Source organism: Oryx dammah, unplaced genomic scaffold, assembly GCF_014754425.2.
Source record: "Oryx dammah isolate SB20612 unplaced genomic scaffold, SCBI_Odam_1.1 HiC_scaffold_6, whole genome shotgun sequence".
Lineage (NCBI taxonomy): Eukaryota > Metazoa > Chordata > Mammalia > Artiodactyla > Bovidae > Oryx > Oryx dammah.
Window position 1 is genome coordinate 27,334,025 of NW_024070190.1, and position 18,554 is coordinate 27,352,578.

General features: G+C 39.1%; 1 long non-coding RNA gene across 1 annotated transcript in view; it reads right to left on the reverse strand.

The window, feature by feature from the left end:
• Nucleotides 1-7,002: 7,002 nt before the first annotated feature.
• The window catches only part of LOC120865256, a 106,926-nt gene continuing 95,374 nt past the window's right edge, over nucleotides 7,003-18,554 (reverse strand). The window contains exons 2-3 of the long non-coding RNA XR_005721345.1: nucleotides 7,966-8,012; nucleotides 7,003-7,054 (exon numbers count right to left, since the gene is read on the reverse strand). This is a non-coding gene — a long non-coding RNA (uncharacterized LOC120865256). The remainder of the gene's footprint in view (nucleotides 7,055-7,965; nucleotides 8,013-18,554) is intronic.

An 18,554-nucleotide genomic window follows, 5' to 3' on the forward strand; every position in this document is an offset into this window, starting at 1 on the left:
GTGTTGTTCCATGTCCAGTTCTAACTGTTGCTTCCTGACCTGCATACAGGTTTCTGAAGAGGCAGGTCAGGTGGTCTGGTATTCCCATCTTTTTCAGAGTTTTCTACAGTTTATTGTGATCCACAGAGTCAAAAGCTTTGGCATAGTCAATAAAGCAGAAATAGATGTTTTTCTGGAACTCTCTTGCTTTTCCGATGATCCAGCGGATGTTGGCAATTTGATCTCCGGTTCCTCTGCCTTTTCTAAAACCAGCTTGAACATCTGGATGTTCATGGTTCATGTATTGCAGATTGTCAGTCTTTGTTTTCGAGAAGAAATTGAGAGGGTTACCCTTGTGGCGCTTCCCCTGTCAGAGCCACAGGAGATTTTTCTGAATGCATACTGTGTGAAATTGTAGAGTTCCTGGAAGAAAATCCCAAAAGTCTCCTTTGACTGCAGCTCCTAGGAATATCCTAATCAAGCTAGTTACCACTTAGCTTACAGCAAATTGTCAAAATTACTAGTAAAGGAACATTTATTACAACTTGTGGCTTCTGGTGGCTTCGCATTCAGGTAAGCAAATGTCTAGTGCATCACTCTGTATGTACCAATGTCTCCAGGTTTTAAAGGGTCAGTTTGCCCTGTGACCCCAGTTCTTTGATAAGTTTAAGAACATTTATTATTTTTCACTTTTCCTAGCTTTTTCTTCTAATGTCAAGAGTGATGGCTTGTAATCTCTTTTACATGTTAAAGCTGAAATAGATAAAAACTGGAGTGGGTTGCCATTGCCTTCTCCATCAATTGGGAATGGGAAAAATTAGATGTGCTTCATTTTAAGCATTAAGATCCCACATAATCTCACAGATAATAACTATGTACATTGAATAAGTAAAGAACTTTGTGAGATAATAATTTTAAAGCCAATAAATACCTGATGTAATACAGATTTATTGTATTCTCCACAAAGCAAAGAGAAAATTTCAGAGTAGGTGTTGTTTGGTGGAGAAGAAGGGTAGAGCTCACTCTTTGGAAGATGCATTCACTATTTTGCACTTCTTTCTTAGTTAACATTTTGGAGTTTATGTTTTGGACACATAAATAAAATCAAAGAGGAGGAAACATCGATTTGGACAAAATAACGGTAGGTCTAGAAGCACATTGATGGAGAAGGCGATGGCACCCCACTCCAGTACTCTTGCCTGGAAAATCCCATGGACGGAGGAGCCTGGTGGGCTGCAGTCCATGGGGTCGCGAAGAGTCGGACACGACGGAGCGGCTTCACTTTCACTTTCATGCATTGGAGAAGGAAATGGCAACCCACTCCAGTGTTCTTGCCTGGAGAATCCTAGGGGTGGGGGAGCCTGGTGGGCTGCCGTTTATGGGGTCGCACAGAGTCGGACGCGACTGAAGCAACTTAGCAGCAGAAGCACAATGAAACATTTGAAAACAGTGCACAGACTAAAGAGCTGAAGAAGCAACTCATTTGCCATGTATTCACAAATAAAAACGTTGTTCATTGAGCTATGGTCTGCAGTTTAAATTTGTTCCATATGATAGTCTCTGGCTAGAAAGTGTGTCTAGTAAATTGGTGAAGGTTTCTGCTTGAAAATATAACATCTTATAAAACCTCAGATCTTAGAGGGCATTTACTTGATGCACAGAAGTCTTTAATTTGGATAAAGTCCAATTTATTATTTTTTAAAATATTGTAAGACATGACATTGAATATTTTTCATTTTTGAATATTGATATTAACTTTTTTAGCATCATTTGTTGAAACAGCTATTTATTCTCCATTAATTAATATTTCCTTCTTTGTTGAAGATAAACTAATCTGATATCTATCTCTAGTTTCTTTATTCTATTTCATTTTCCCTCTACCTTGATTCTAACATCACAGATTTCAATTACTGTAGGTTTAGAACAAATCTTGAAGTCAGAGAGCATAAGCCCTCTGACTTTTCAGTTTTCTGAAGGTTTTTTTTTTTTTTTTTGCATTTCCAGGTCCATGAATATAATATACCTCTCCAATTATTTACATTTTTTTCAATTTCTCTCAGTAGGAAAGAAAATTCCTCAACCTGATGAAAAACTACAGCAGACATCATCATAATGTTGAATGCTCTATGTCCATGATAGGAAACAAGAAGATGTGATCTCACCAACTCTATTTAATGTTGTGTAGGCTATCTTATGGAGAAGAAAATGGCAACCCACTCTTATATTCTTGCCTGGAGAGTTCCATGGACAAAGGATCCTGGAAGGCTACAGTCCATGGGGTTACAGAGATTCAGATACAACAGACTGACTAACACACACACAGGAAATCTTAACTAGTGCAATAAGGTAAGAATCTGTTTATTTAAATAAACAGATTTAAAAGGAATGAAGACCTGTTGCACACAACATGAAGCTATGCAAACTGACAAGTGACTTTAGTAAGATGGCAGGACAAAATGTTCATATACAAAACTGATTGTATTTCTATATACTGTAAGTGAAAGTCACTCAGTTGTGTCCGACTCTTTGTGACCCCCATGGACTATACAGTTCATGGAATTCTCCAGGCCAGAATCCTGGAGTGGGTAGCCTTTTCCTTCTCTGCCGTTGCAGCCGCCCGCGCTTGCGCAGGGTGGGGATCTTATACTAACAATCAATAATTGGATTAATTAAAAGTACCATTTGCAATGTCAACATGAAATTTTTACAGCTAAATATAAGACAAGCTATAAAAGATGAATACATTGAAAACTGAAAAATATTACTGAATTACACAGTGTTCACACATCTAAAGATTGACTAAGATTGTTAGTGTCCAATTTTACAAAATTAGAGCCTCAATGCAATCTCAATCAAATTCCCAGCAGGATTTTTAAAGACATTGACATTTTTATTCTAAAGTTATGGAAATGCAAAGGCTAGAATAGTCAAGCCTATTCTGAAACTGTAAATCATCAGTGTATGAAGCAACTTAGCAAGACTTACTATTGCTGCTGTTGCTAAGTCTTCAGTCGTGTCCGACTCTGTGCGACCCCAGAGATGGCAGCCCACCAGGCTCCACCGCCCCTGGGATTCTCCAGGCAAGAGTACTGGAGTGGGGTGCCATTGCCTTCTCCAAGACTTACTATTAGGCTACAGTAATTAAAACAGTGTGATAGGCATACAGTTTAATGGAATAGACAGCTACATAAATAGTATTGCACCTATATGGTTAATTGAGTTTGAACAAATATTTCCAAGGAAATTCAGTGGATGAAAGAAGTTCCTTTTCAACAAATAGTACTGAACCAACTAGACCTCATATTGGAAAAAATGAAGCTCAAGCTTAATCTCACACCATACATAACTCATCATGGATCATAGGTCTAAAATTATTAACTAAAAATATGAAGAAACATTAGTGGCCTTGAATTAAGCAAAGCTTTTTTGGCAAACACAAAAAGCATGAATCATAATAAAATACCCAGAGATAAACTTACCTCAGGAAGCAAAAGACCTGGACTTTGAAACCTGTAGGAGACTTAGTAAAAGAAATTGAAGACACAAACAAATGGGAAGATATGCCACATTCTTGTACTGAAAAAATATTGTTAAAATAACCATACTACCCAAAGCAATCTACAGACTCAGTACAATCTCTATAAAATACTATCTTGAACAAGAAAAACAGAGCTGTAGGAATAAGGCTTCCTGACTTCAGACTGTACTATCAGTAAAAAGGTACAGTGATCAACAGTATGGTATTGGCACAAAACCAGATCAATGGAATAGGACAGAAGAGGTCACCTCAGTTCAGTTCAGTCGCACCTTCTTCACAGTCCAGCTCTCACATCCATACATGACCACAGGAAAAACCATAGCCTTGACTAGACGGACCTTAGACCTAGTCTATGACAAAGGAGGCTAGAACATACAAAGGAGAAAAGACAGTGTCTTCAAAAAGTGGTGCTGCGAAAATGGGCAGCCACATGTAAAAGAATAAAATCAGAACATTCTCTAACACTATATACAAAAATAAACTCAAAATGAATTAAAGCCCTAAATGTAAGACTGGATACTATAAAACCCCTAGAGGAAAACATAGGCAAAACACGCTACAATGTGTATCACAGCAATGTTTTCTGAACCCATCTCCTACAGTAATGGAAACAAAAACAAAAATAAATGGTACTTAAAAGCTTTTGTACAGCAAAGGGAAGCAACAATATGAGAAGACAACATACAAAATGAGAAAAAATATTTGCAAACAATGTGACCAACAAAGGATTAAACTCCAACATATTCAAACAGCTCAAACAGTTCAATTTCAAAGAGACAAGTGACCCAATCAAAACATAGGTGGAAGATCTAAATAGACATTTTTCCAAAGAAGACATACAGAAGGCCAATAGGCACATGAAAAAAATGTTCAATATTGCTAATTACAGTAAGCCCCTACATATCAACAAGTTCCATTCTGAGAGCATGTTTTTAAGTCCAATGAAGTTAGAAAGCCAACTAACACAGTCAGCTGTATAGGAACTGTAATGTAGTAGGTTTATAATACTTTCCACACAAATAATCCCTAAAAAAACAAAAACTAAGACACTTTTAATCCTACAGCAAAGTGCCTTGAAATGTACAGTAGTACCAGCTATATCACCACTGCTTTTATGCTTGGTTCCAAACATCTGGGCTTGAAATAAAGACTCTGTGCCCCTACATACAGTACTATGAAGTTCACAAAAGCACGATCACTCGTATAGGGTGCTTGCCTCTGGCAGCGTATGCCAGACATGTGAACGAACTTCTGTGATTGGGCATGTGAATGGACGTTTGTCTCTTTGAAAGTTCACAATTCCACGGTTTCTATGTAGGGGGCTTACTGTATTAGAGGAATGCAAATCAAAGCTATAATGACATATCACCTTGTACCAGTCAGAATGGTCATCTCAAAAAGTCTACAAATAATAAATGCTGGAGAAGGTGTGGAGGAAATGTAAAACTCCTAAACCATTACTGGGAATGTAAATTGGTACAGCTACCATGGAAAACAGTATAGAAAGTGAAGTTGCTCGGTCTTGTCCAACTCTTTGCGACCCCATGCACTGCAGCCTACCAGGCTCCTCTGTCCATGGGATTCTCCAGGCAAGAGTACTGGAATGGGTTGCCATTTCCTTCTCCAGGGGATCTTCCCGACCCAGGGATCGAACCCAAGTCTCCCACATTGCAGGCAGACACTTTAACCTCTGAGCCACCAGGGAAGCCTGGAAAACAGTATGGGGCACCTTAAAAAATAAAAATAGAGTTATTGTATGATCCTGTAATCATCTAGAAAAGATGAAAACTCAAATTCAAAAAGATACATGCATCTCAATGTTCTTAGTAGCACTACTTACAATAGCCAAGGCATGCAAACAAGCCAAATGCCCATTGCCAAATGAATGGAAAAAGAAAGATGTGGTATATATAAAAAGACTACCAAACTTAGTCTCGGTGAAGATATGAAATAGATAGATCTCTCATACATTGCTGGTGTGAATACAAAGTTATATAGTCACTTTAAACAACATCTTGGCAGTTTCTAAGCATTCACACTTACCTTTACCATTAGATCTAGCATTCCCACTTCTGTGTATCTGGCTGCTCAGTGGTAAAGAATCCGCCGACCAATGCATGAGCCACAAGAGATGTAGGTTCGATCCCTATGTTGGGAAGATCCCCTGGAGAAGGGCATGCAGCCCACTCCAGTATTCTTGCCTGGAGAATCCCATGGACAGAGGAGCCTGGTGGGCTACAGTCCATAGGGTCGCAAAGAGCTGGACATGACTGAGCATGCAGGTAGAGTTACCATTTGATCCAGCATTTCCAATTCTATTTATTTAAGGCAAATGATAACATAGGGCTGTTGAAAGATTTGTACTCAAATGTTCATATGGGCCTGAGTCTTCATAGCTAAAAACTAAACCAAAAATATATTAATCGGTGAATTAAACATTATGGCATATCCATTCAAAGAGTTCTATTCACCAGTATGAAAGCACATTATTGAAATAACCAGCCGCATGATGAATCTCAAAAGCAGTATGCTAAGTAAAGGAAGCCTAACACAAAAGACAATCTTATGATTCCATAAGAATAAAATTCTAGTTATGGCAAAATTACAGAAATAGTATCAGTGGTTGCCTCTAACTGTCATGGAAAGGTATTGACTGCAAAGGAGCAGGACGAAACTTGTAGGGGTGATTGAATTATTCTGTGTCTTGACTGCTGTTGTTAAATGACTACATATTTGCCAAACTCATAAAGTTGTATGTTGAAAGTTCGTGATTTTTTTTCTTTTTGGTATGTAAAGTTCACCTCAACAAAGCTGATAAGAAAGGCTCAGAAATGACAGAGGAATTAAAGAACCATTTTTCTTTGCAAATTAAGAGTTGAGGGTAATAGGCCACTTGGAATACTTTTATTACATCAAATTCAGAAATGACTCTGTTAGAAAACTCTCCTACAGAGGTTAGCTGTGTTCTTTGCTGGTTCATTCCCTTTTCCTTAAGATGATGGATCAATTGTTCCTTTTCAGGCAAAGAACGTTTACAATTTCAGTTTTGATATGAAAAGGGTAATCAAATGCCAGAATTCTCATTTGCACATTTCCTTCTAGGGACAGTATGAGGTAGGGGAGTTTTTGATTATCTGGGTTAGTCAATTCTCCCGCTCCCTCACAAACTCCAAGATGGGTTGTCCTGCCTCACCATGATGGGCGCAGACATGAGCCTATGCAAGGAAGGATACTGTGAATCTTTCCCTTGCTCACCTTAAGAGTTGCTTAGGCCTAAAAACTGTCTAGCTATAAAAGATTTGTAGCACAACAGGAATTGTGGACTCAGGATGATTCTAACTACAGTGAAAAAAGCCCAGGGGTGAAGGTAATATTTTCAGCCATTCTTTTTAGCTTGCCACACACCTGTCAATGGCTTCATTACTAACACAGTCACACAGAAGTATTTAAAAGTTTACTTCTATTTGGAACATCTTTATCCCATACCTTTTATGGAGTTTTCATCTTCCTTAACTGTCATCTTCAGCATTTGCAGCCCTTCTCAAGAGAGAGGAAGAAAAATATGTTGTGTGTGTAATATATGATGACTCACCCTGTTGTTATCACTCACAGGTGAGGTGGGGAGTCATAAGGTATGACTTATCCCTCACTCCCTCATTCACACAGATAAAAACAGAAATGCCATCCCAACACTTAGGCAAGATATACATACCAGGAATGTATGAGAACAATAAATTGTCCCAGTGACTCCAATATTCTTTCCACAATAAAATGGCAGGATGGAGGAAGCAATGAAAGCTTTTAGAATACGGTCACTGTGCAACCACAGTCAGTCTTTATACATTTATTTGGATAGAAATTCTCCTATAATTTTGGTGTTCCAGCAGCTACAGCAATCAAAGAGTCTCTAACCACATCTATTATATCTGCACACGAAATGAGTACATTTAAGTAGATGGTTCTCTGGTTCAAGAGCTAGATTTGCCTGTGGGGTTTAGGGAATCATGAGACACTACAAACTTTCTGAGCAAAGTGACCTAACAAGGAGCTTAGACTTTATAACCTTGAACCTGTTCTTACTCAGCAGAAAACTACACCCCACAGCACCATCCATGCCAATGTCTATGCACAGCGGCATATGCTTCTGTATTTGCTTCAAGATCCCATTTAAGTGTTTCCCCATATTGCAGCTTTGTATATTTGGAAAGTAGAAAATCATAACAGTCTATTCTGGTCTTTGTATGAGATACATAATCACCGTCCCACCAAAATTCACCCCCACAAATTGCAATTCTACAGGAATTTGTGAGGCTGTGGTATTAAAATCCCAAAAGATATATGTAGAGTAACCCAGTGATATTTACAGTTCCATATATTTTCTCCCCGGCAACATGTAGCTCTTTAAAGAATGTTCTTAAAAATAGTAAACATATTTCAAATTTTCTTACCTGTACAAATCCTGTTATACATTCTCTTTGCAAAGCAGCATGAGAACCTAGAAGAAAAAAAATTAAAAGACCATTCCAGAAAGGTTTTATATATGGACTCTTGTTTGTTGGAAAATTCATCTTTCATCCTTAGTGAGACTATCAGAACTGCACAGGAACCTTAAAGACTGTTAAGATGATTAAGAGCCACATTTAATACTTGCTCCAGTAGCATCTTGACAAACATTTTAATTTTATATCTCTCAAGTAAGCCCATAAAACAGCATGATGTAAAAATTCTTAACAAATATATTAATAAAAATTTAAACATGCATGTATCACTTATGCTCTTTTGAGTTAATTACATAATATTGCCTTGTATACACCTTAATTAGATTAAATATTGATCAGTGCATTTTTCCATTGCCACTGATATTTCATTAACACATAACAACTGTCTTGTTATATCTCGATGTAATGTTAAGTTCATTAAAGAGTCTGCCTAGAAGTGAAAAGTTATGGAAAGATATACAAAGCAAGCCCTTTTATACATAAACAGGGTTGGAAACCTCAGCCTACGAATTAAAGTAGGGAAGAGAAATTAACCTCTACCTAGTATAAGGATTTAAAGTAATTAGATTTATTAATTACAATGATCCATACTGTTTTTTTCTGTAAGGTTTCAGGAGTAATATCAGTTAGACTAGGTTCATCTATCACTCTGTATTAAGGAAGAGGTTATGAAATATTACAATTATTCCTGAGGATTATGGTCTTTGTTTATTTCAAAAAGGAACCTAGATTTTAAACAGCATTGAAGATTTCTTAGCATGTGATTAAGGCTGTTTATTTTCATGCTGATGAGCTGCGAGCTGTTTCAATGGGGAGATGCTGTAATTTTCCCATGATCTGGAAAATAATTCATGGCACTTTTTATGTTGTCATTAACTGTCACGTCTCTTGAGTTAAATATGAGCCCTGTCATTTGGAAGTCAGAAAGTGGCTCCTAAATTTCTCAATTTCATTAGCAATTGATTCAAATCATTTCCCGAAAATAGTCTGAATTGACATATGAATTGTAGTGGTTCTTCAGCTTGGTGATTAATTAATCAAGCCATCAGGTTCACATTAAACTATTTATCAATCTTACAATTTCCTGCTTTTCAGAAAAATTTAAAAAGCACACTAATGATATTTTATGAGTTTTGAGAAAAATTAAAATAGGACCAAAAAAAGTAATCTGTTCTTCCTAATTCATGAAGCTCCATGATATCAATTTTTATCAGGCAAGACACTACAAAGAGGAGATGGGCCTAGAATATCTACCCCAGGGGAGGCACGTGGGTCATTTCTACAGATCGCAATCTCTTCATCTGTAAAATAAGAAAGCTGAACTAAATAATCTCTTATTTTCCAAGTTATGTTTGTGAATCAAAATGTAATATGATAGTTGTGGTTACTTTTAGTTTTATGATTTTGATGTGTGCCTTATGTTAAAAACAAACAATTTGGGATTACTGTTAGATCCTCAAAGGCTCCATATTAAAATTATAATCGATGTTCTTGGATCAGCTATGGACACTGCTCTGCAATTTGCACTTGAAATATAATTTTCCCCCCAAGGCCACATTAGTTTGGGTGTTTTCTAACAGGCTTTTATAACAAGGGACCAGAGTCAGTTGCTCTGGCCTAGAATGACGGTATCAACCTTTCTAAGATTGGGCCACAGCAAAAGCTGTTTCTTGGCTGAAAAAACTGCTGGCAAAACATCATGTATTTGACTATTTAATTTCATTCAAACTTTCCTGAGGTCAGTTAATAGCCAGTTATTTTCATAATAAACCACCAGCCAACTGAATTCAGTTCCCTTTCTTTCAAATGTGCTGTGTGAATAACTATAAAATGAATGTCTCATTCTACACAAATCCCTCTGGTATCATTTACAGAAAACTGAAGATTCTCTCTTAAAGAGAACTGTGTTTTAAGTGCTGGGCTGACTCTGGTATCGTGGGACAGAGATTACAAGCCAAACAGGAAAGACACTGAATGTGTAGAACTTCCATTCCCTGCCCACAGTGCTGGGACAAAGGTCAGAGGAGCGGTGTCTAAAATGACACAGGAGAAAAGTATAATTCAAAAAGATACATGTACCTAGTGTTCACTGCAGTACTATTTACAACAGCCAAGACTTGGAAGCAACCTAAATATTCGTTGATAGAAACAAATGGGACCTAATGAAACTGAAAAGCTTTTGCACAGCAAAGAAAACCATCAACGAAATAATACAGCGATCTATGAAATGGAAGAAACTATTTGCAAATGATGCAACCAACAAAGGATTAATTCCCAAAATATACAAACAGCTCATACAGCTCAGTATTAAAAAAAACCCAAATAATCCAATAAAAAAATGGGCACAAGATCTAAATAGACATTTCTCCAAGAAGACATACAGAAGGCCCACAGGCACATGGAAAAATACTCAACACTGCTAATTAGTAGAGAAGTGCAAATCAAAACTATAAAGAGGTAGCAACCACCTTACAATAATCTAAATGGCCATCATCAAAAGTCTGCAAATAATAAATGCTGGAGAGAGTGTGGAGAAAGGGGGTCGTGCCTACACTGTTGGTGGGAATATAAATTGGTACAGCAACTATGGAGAACAGTACAGAGGTTTCTTAAAAACTAAAATTAGAACTGCCAAAAATAATCCTGCAATCCTACTGCTGGGCATATATCTGGAGAAAACCATAATTCCAAAAGATACATGCACCCCGGTGTTCCCTGCAGCACTAGTTACAATAGCCAAAATATGGATGCAACCTAAGTGTCCATCAATAGATGAATTCCTAAAAAAGATGTGGTATATATATACAGTGGAACATTACTCAGCCATAAAAATGAAACAATGCCATTTGTAGCAACATGCATGGACCTAGAGATTATTGTATTAATTCCAGTAAGCCAAAGACAAATGTCAGATGATATCGTTTTTATGTGAAATCTAAAACAATGATACAAATGAACTCATTTACAAATCAGAAATAGACTCACAGACATAGAAAACAAGCTTAGGGTTACCAAAGGGGAAATGGTGAGGGTGGGGAAGGATTAATTAGGACCCTGGGATTAAAATATACACACTATATAAAATAGATAATCAATAAGGACTTCCTGTATAGCATAGGGAACTACACTCAAGATCTGGTAATAATCTGTAGGGGAAAGAAATGGATAAAGAATTATCTACCTACCTACCTATCTGAATCACTTTGCTATACACATGAAAATAACAACACTGTAAGTCAACTAAACGTCAATAAAATAAATAAAATGACACTTTTCATGGCTCATTCCTCAGCTGCTCCCTTCTCAGAAGGGTTGGGGCATTTGTAGTGGCTGGTCCCCCATAGATAACATGAACTGCAAAGAAGCGGCCTTGGACTGAGAGAGGACCACAGAGAAATCATCCCAAGTGGGGTTTCCCTGGGGATTGAAGTGACCTTCTCTCTAAAAGCTGGGAAAATGCCTCTCATCCTGGGGAAATTTGGGGTCTCACCTTGGTGCTAGTCTCACCACCAGCACCTTGGTGGTGCTGGGGACCCCCATACCTCTACTCCTGCCTCAGACACACATACATTTTATCAATGAAAACAAGAGCCAGAAAAGTAAGTAACTTGCCAAGAATGAAATTTTTTGGAAAGCTATGGTCTATAGGGGAATGAGGTAGAAATGGAAAAGCAGAAAGGGTTATTTGACACACAAATCCACAAAGAATCTCATGTTAAGACTTTATATTCATATAAAGGGAGGTAAGTCAGAGAAAGACGTATCATATGATATCACTTATATGTATAATCTCAAAAAAAGGATACAAATGAACTTGTTTACAAAACAGAAACAGACGCACTGACTTAGAAATTAAACTTATTGTCACTAAAGGGGAAAGGGACAAAGAGATAAATTAGGAATTTGGGATTAATAGATACACATTACTATATAAAATAAACAAGGACTTACTGTATGGCACAGGAAGCTATAGTTGGTATCTTGTAATAACCTACACTGGAAACTGAAATATAATAGATATATATGTATGATTGAATCATATTGTTCACCTAAAACACTGTAAATCAACTACAATCAAAAATTATTTTAAAAAGAGACTATCTCTAAATGATGTAATTCACACAATTTCTAAAATGCATGACAGAAATGGGGAAAAGATAAAGTACATCACACAAGCAGAAATTTGTGTTCCGTTGTGCGAGAATATTGTCTCTAACCCCTATTTTATCAATTCTGTGATAATCTTAATGTAGCAAATAATATTTTTTAAGGTAAAGAATTCATTTACTCAGCATAAACATTTAAAAATACAACATATAAATATAAAGCATATAATTTTTATAAAGCTGTTTCAGGTTCATTCCTCTCCCCCTCCCCCCATATACTGGAAGTCTCAAGGAAATGGAGAAGCCCAGGCCTCTTTGGACCTCACACGTGTACTGCATCCTTCATTTTAGTCTATATAATGTCAGAGTTCCACCCTGTGGGAAGACAAAGCCCAGTATAAAAGGAAAATAACATATGGGAGAGGATGTCACAAGTACCAAGTGAACCACCCAAGCCCTATGACAGCCTTGGTCCATTGCCAAAAGACACCTCCAATTATATTAATTAAGAGAAGGAAAAATCCCTCACCTCTAGATCATGTCCTACTTCTGCTATTTTGTTATAATGCACTTGTAATGCATAACTATCCCAAGCCCTTTCTGGAATACGCCATGCTTTCAAACTCCTGGGCTAGTACCATGAGGATGGAGAGGAACTGCATTTGCAAATGTCAGCCTACCTCATCCATCTCCCCTCATTCAAACAATACGCATTTGAGGTTCAGCAATTGGAGTTATATATTTTTCCTTAATGTTGTTGTAAGGTAATGGTTCTCTTATCTGAAATTCATCAGCCTGCTATAAATTTAAACTCCATTACTGCCAATAGAGAAAAGCTAAGCACCAAACCACTTTCAATAAATTTGCACTTATGCAATTGAACTGATACGGCCTCAGAGGAAAAGGTGAAACTCGTCTTGAGATATTTAAGTTAGTCTGAGTCACTGCTTCGTCTGGTGTTAAATTGGATCCATCGAGAAATGTAGGGCAGCACTCATCAACCCTGAGTTATAAGAAGAGATTTTAGGCTGAAAAAAATTCTGTCTCCAGCATTCATTATTAGACGGTGTAATTCTAAGAAACCGCTGGCTGGCTCTGTTATTTGGCACAACTAAATACTACCAATGCAAACCCTGATAGATGAATATTTTTATGAACAACAGTAATCCGGCTTGGGTAAGCCCAAGTCCTGGAGATTGGTCATGTCCAGTCATGAAGTCCTAGTGGGGACGTCTATACACTCATAGCGAAGAGGGTAATTACAAACATTTGCATGAGGCTTCAGGATTTATAGGCAACAACGCTTTTACTCTATACATCCACCTGGATAAAACATTTGTTAGTTACTATCTTCTATTTCTGATGAGGGAACTGAGGTTCAGATATATAATCACCTTTACTGGCTGTCTGAAAGCACTGATTTGATATCATGTCCTCCAGGCTCTGTGTTTTTGGTAGTGGAAGATAAAGAACACACCCAGTTCATGCTTTCATGAATCTCCATGGCAGACCACTGGGAATGATCAGTGTAAATTGTTAAGTTGTTGCCTCAATGATGCATTGCAGACAACTTCCCTGGAGAAGTAGCAAGCTCCTGACCACAGCACTGTGTGCAAATAAATAAACAAATGCTAAAACAAAAATAAACAAACAAATACCCAATACCCAAATCAGCAGCCTCAAAAGGTTGCCAAGATCTCTTGGTGAGAAGGACATCTTGATCAGGAACCAAAAGAGTGAAGTGTATTCTTTGGGTACATCTGGTGTATCTCCCTTGGAGGGTCAGCCTCTAGAAGGTGACCACCTGAAGCAGTTCAGCTTGGGGAGAGAGGGGTCTGCTTGCCAATCAGAGGGGATGGTTTCACAAGCAGAGGACATGACCAGACAAGAGCTCCCAGGCCATTAGAGCCTGAGGATTTAAAATTTTAAGATAAGTTCTATTTATGGTTAGAAACAAAACAAAAAACACTTCTCTGTGGACTTGAGCATGGGAAGTTTAGCTCTCAGGATGTAACAAGCATGACAAGTTGTGGGAGCTTAGCTGTCAGACACACAGGCACACAACCACAACAGTCCCCAAGCCCTTCTTCCATCCCTACCCTCAGTGCCCATTCTAAGGCCAGAACTGGTATCACATACCACTTGCAAGAACTGAACAGCATTTGTACTTAATTGGATAATATACATTATTCATGAGCCTTGAGTCTGTGATGATTTTGGCATTCATTAGTGGGGAAAACGGGGCATTAGTTTTCTTAGTACAAAAGATTCCGTATTAAACTTCATTTGCAATCCACTTTTCAATGTGAAGAATTAGAAATACTTTCAAGCCAAGTTTAGGAACTATGAAATAGCTAAGAAAACAAGCAGCAGTAACTTCTAAAGATGGCAAATAAAGGAATAAAAGCTAGGATTTTCAGATATCTCAATACTCAGAGCTCTAAACTTTGAGTATAGGGGAGGGAGAGTCAACCTAAAATTCAAGCAAGTTAATAAAGATTGCAATAATAATGATAGTGTTTGTATACATATACATAGATAGTTTATATATATGTGGTACATATATATATATATAAACACCTATATTTTACATGTGAATATATATGTATATGTATAAAAACATATTTTACATATGAATATATGTGTATGTACATACATGTACACGCATATGTTCAAAATTTATTTCAAACAAGTAGATGAATTGTGCATCTATTTTTCCAAAATTAAAGGAACCATCTCCTGAGAGATAACCAAGTCCTAGTTTAGGGTTGTATCATGCCCGTTTTCAAAGCCTATCACAAGCTTTTATAGACTGAAGTTCAATCTGTTTAGTTCCCTTTTTCATAAGCATATCCAGAGTCTCAGAATGGAGATCAACTAAGTCAATCCTTTTTCTCTTGCAAATGAAGAACCTGAGGCACAATGAGGCGCTGAGGAGCCCGAGTGCCCAGAGGATAAAAGTGAACAAAATTGGGCTTATTTGGCAATGTTCGTGCACCCCTGCCCTGCATGGCCACAGCTCCCTGAGAAAGCCTTTTCATCCGAGGCTCTGAAGTCAGACAAATCTGGTGCAAGCACTGCAGGATCATGGGAGAACCTCTTCATCTGGTTAAGCCTGAATTCTTTAATTATAAATGAAGATACATTTTGGAGGTTTGTTAGAAGGTTTAGTGGAGATAACTACAGGCAAAGTCCTTAGGTGGAGAAGGCAATGGCACCCCACTCCAGTACTCTTGCCTGGAAAATCCCATGGACGGAGGAGCCTGGAAGGCTGCAGTCCATGGGGTCGCTAAGGGTTGGACACGACTGAGCGACTTCACTTTCACTTTTCACTTTCACGCCTTGGAGAAGGAAATGGCAACCCACTCCAGTGTTCTTGCCTGGAGAATCCCAGGGATGGGGGAGCCTGGTGGGCTGCCGTCTATGGGGTTGCACAGAGTCAGACGCGACTGAAGCGACTTAGCAGCAAGGTCCTTAGGACAATGCCTAGAACATACTAAACACCCATAAACATTCAATGATAGTCCTGTATTTTTTATTATAGAGTCTGAACGGTCAGTTCACCTGCACAGTCTAGCTATTGCTTGCCCATTGTCCCACACTAGTGACATTTGTCTAATTTCCTCAGTTAGACATGGATTTCCTTAGATCAGAGTCCTCTTGTACTCCCACAGAGTAGTCTCCGTGCCTGACCTTAATTCAGTTAGCGAGTGCTCAATAATGACAAGAATTCTGTTTCACATGGTGGGACATTTTATAACATGTAGTCCTTTCACACGCCCTTATGATGATGATGTACCTGCCATCAGAAATTGGCGCTTCCCTGGTGGTCCAGCAGGTAAGGTTTCCCACTCCTAACGCAGGGGGCCTGGGTTTGATTCCTGGTCAGGGAATTAGATCTTGCATGCCACAACTGAAAGATCCCATAGGTGGCAACCAAGATCCTGCACCCCGCAACTAAATATCTGGTACAGAAAAATCAATAAATATTAAAAAGATAAAAGAAAAGTGATTGGTGCTGATTCTGCGTTCTAATACTGCTTTAATTCCAGGTACAAGACTACTGACAAGCAAAGTTCCTCTCTCTGTCTCAGTGAATGCTCACAAAGGCTCAGGCAGGCAGATACCATCAACCCCATTTAACAGAGGAGGATAGTGAGTTTGGGGCAAGAGGGAGCTTTGTGCCTGACGTCCAGCAACAAAGGGATAGGCCTGGAGAATAATCTCAGGGTTCCCACGGTACATTCAGCACGGATTCGACTCAGTACCACTTGTCTCAGTGTAGACTCGCTGTCTACTACTGTGGGTTCAACACAAAGTAAGGATGGTGTTTGCAGAAATTCCTGGTCAGGGAACCAAGATCCCACATACCACGGAGCAACTAAGCCTAAGGACCACAGCTACTGAGCCCTCTACATCACAACTAGAGAGGCCACGGCTGCAGTGAAGATCCTGAATGCCCCAATTAAGACCTGATGCTGCCAAATAAATACACATTAAAAGATGGAAGAGTAGGATGAATAGCTTGGCTCATTTCTGGAAGTGTTTTATTTGAGAAGGCCCAAAGCCAGAATGAAGGGATGAAGGGATTGCTCGTCACTGCGGTCTGAAGCATAGCTCCAATGGAACTCATCACAAAAATGAAATTTCTTTGAAGTGTCACACTAAAATCCATGTCCATTCGAGTTAACCCCACATTAAAATATTTGTGTTTATTTTAATATACATTTACTCCTTAAATCTAAGTAGGCATTCCAAGAAAATGCATCATTTTATCTTACAGTTCATAGCATCCCTGGGCCATAGCTATACATCGAGATTCAAAAAGAATGGTTGGGAAGCCATCTCTATGCTAATCCCCAAATCTCAGCTCCAGGCCAAGGGTATGAGGACCCCTCAGTCTGTTATTATCAGGGCACAGCTAATGGTCCACAGTAAGCAACTGGGCTGACCCCGTCCATTTTTCTTAAAGAGCCACTGAGGATGTCTGCTTTCCCACAAAAGCCCTAAGAGCAGCTGGACTCATTTCTCTTCTGCCCATGTGTATTAATTCCTGTTTCTGTAATGAGATACAGAAGAGAAAAAAGGGGAAGAGGACTGATGTGGAATCAGATTGGGCCTGATGAGTTATGGAGCCTGCCTTCTCATCAGCGATGTAAAACAGCCTGGGCTCTATTTACTGCCGCTGTCAGCAGGATCGATAAATAACATTTTCAGTGACATGAAGAGGGAACGCGTGAGCTCAATGAAATGAAGTGGAGCCGGAGGTAGAAGCAGACAATGCCCTTTTTCTCTTCCTGGCCTGGCAGGAGTCACCTGTTTGGCTGGGAGAGAAAAGGGGGCATAAATTCGGTTTGACTTTTAAAAAGTGAGGAGGATGCACCCCCAAGAGGAGGAGAGGGCTTTTCTGCTGAGGCAGGAGTCAAGGAAGGGCAGGGTCCACTGTTACCATCACTCACTCCTATACTGAGCCACCCCTCATCTGAACCAAAAGGCCATAATCAGCCGGCCCAGCTGGGCAACACCCCATCTTCGCAGCCACTTCAGAGAGACGTGTTTGACTTACTGTTTATATTTGAGAAAGAGTACAGAGCTAATGTGGAATTCACAGGAGTTGTATTGGATGACTGTCAGAGGGCTGAGGGGATGCTGACCATTAAAAAAGGCCTCCGTGGCTTGAGGGCTGAGGTGGGGTGACCCACAGTTTAGCAGAATCCCAGTTACCTTCAACAGTTCGGAGGTTAAGAATTGACCCTAATCACAGAATTTCCACTTTGAAGGGATCTCTGAGGTCATGTCTGACCTCCCACCAAACATCAGAATCCTCTCCTCAGTACACGTGAGGGGCATACTCAGCCTCTGAACACAGGGGGATCATGAACTCTCCATTTTAGGCCCCCTCCAAGCTGCAGGGGTGAATGAAGCATCTGATGTAAGACAGCAGCCATGAGACCTGCAGTCTGTCTGCTTTGCAAGGTGGGTGAGACTGGCATTCTGCTGGTGGGCTGGGATACCAGGTGGTACCCAAGTGGTCCCCAGGCAGCCCTTCCTGCCTTTGCTTTGGGGATAGTTTGTAACAAGATGTTCTCAGCTGAAAGAACAGTAAAGAAGTTCAATTTCAGGTACAGTGAAAACATAACTTTGAGCACTTCACTTGCAATAACGTTTCTTTTCCCTGGACACTTTCCTAGCATGTGCATTAGGGCTGTTAAGGGTCATGTATAATATTTCAGACATTTTGTGGCATTTAATGGTTTTGGCAGAAACCAGTTGTGATGATTCCAGAAGCATCTGGGTGAGAGAGAGGAAGGAAAGGAGGAAGTCAGTGTGGGTGAAGAGGATGGGGAGGCAGAGAGAGGAGAGAGATACACAGAAAGACAGCAGGAAAGAAAAGGGGAAAACAGGAAATAGAAGAGAAAAGAAAATGTATGT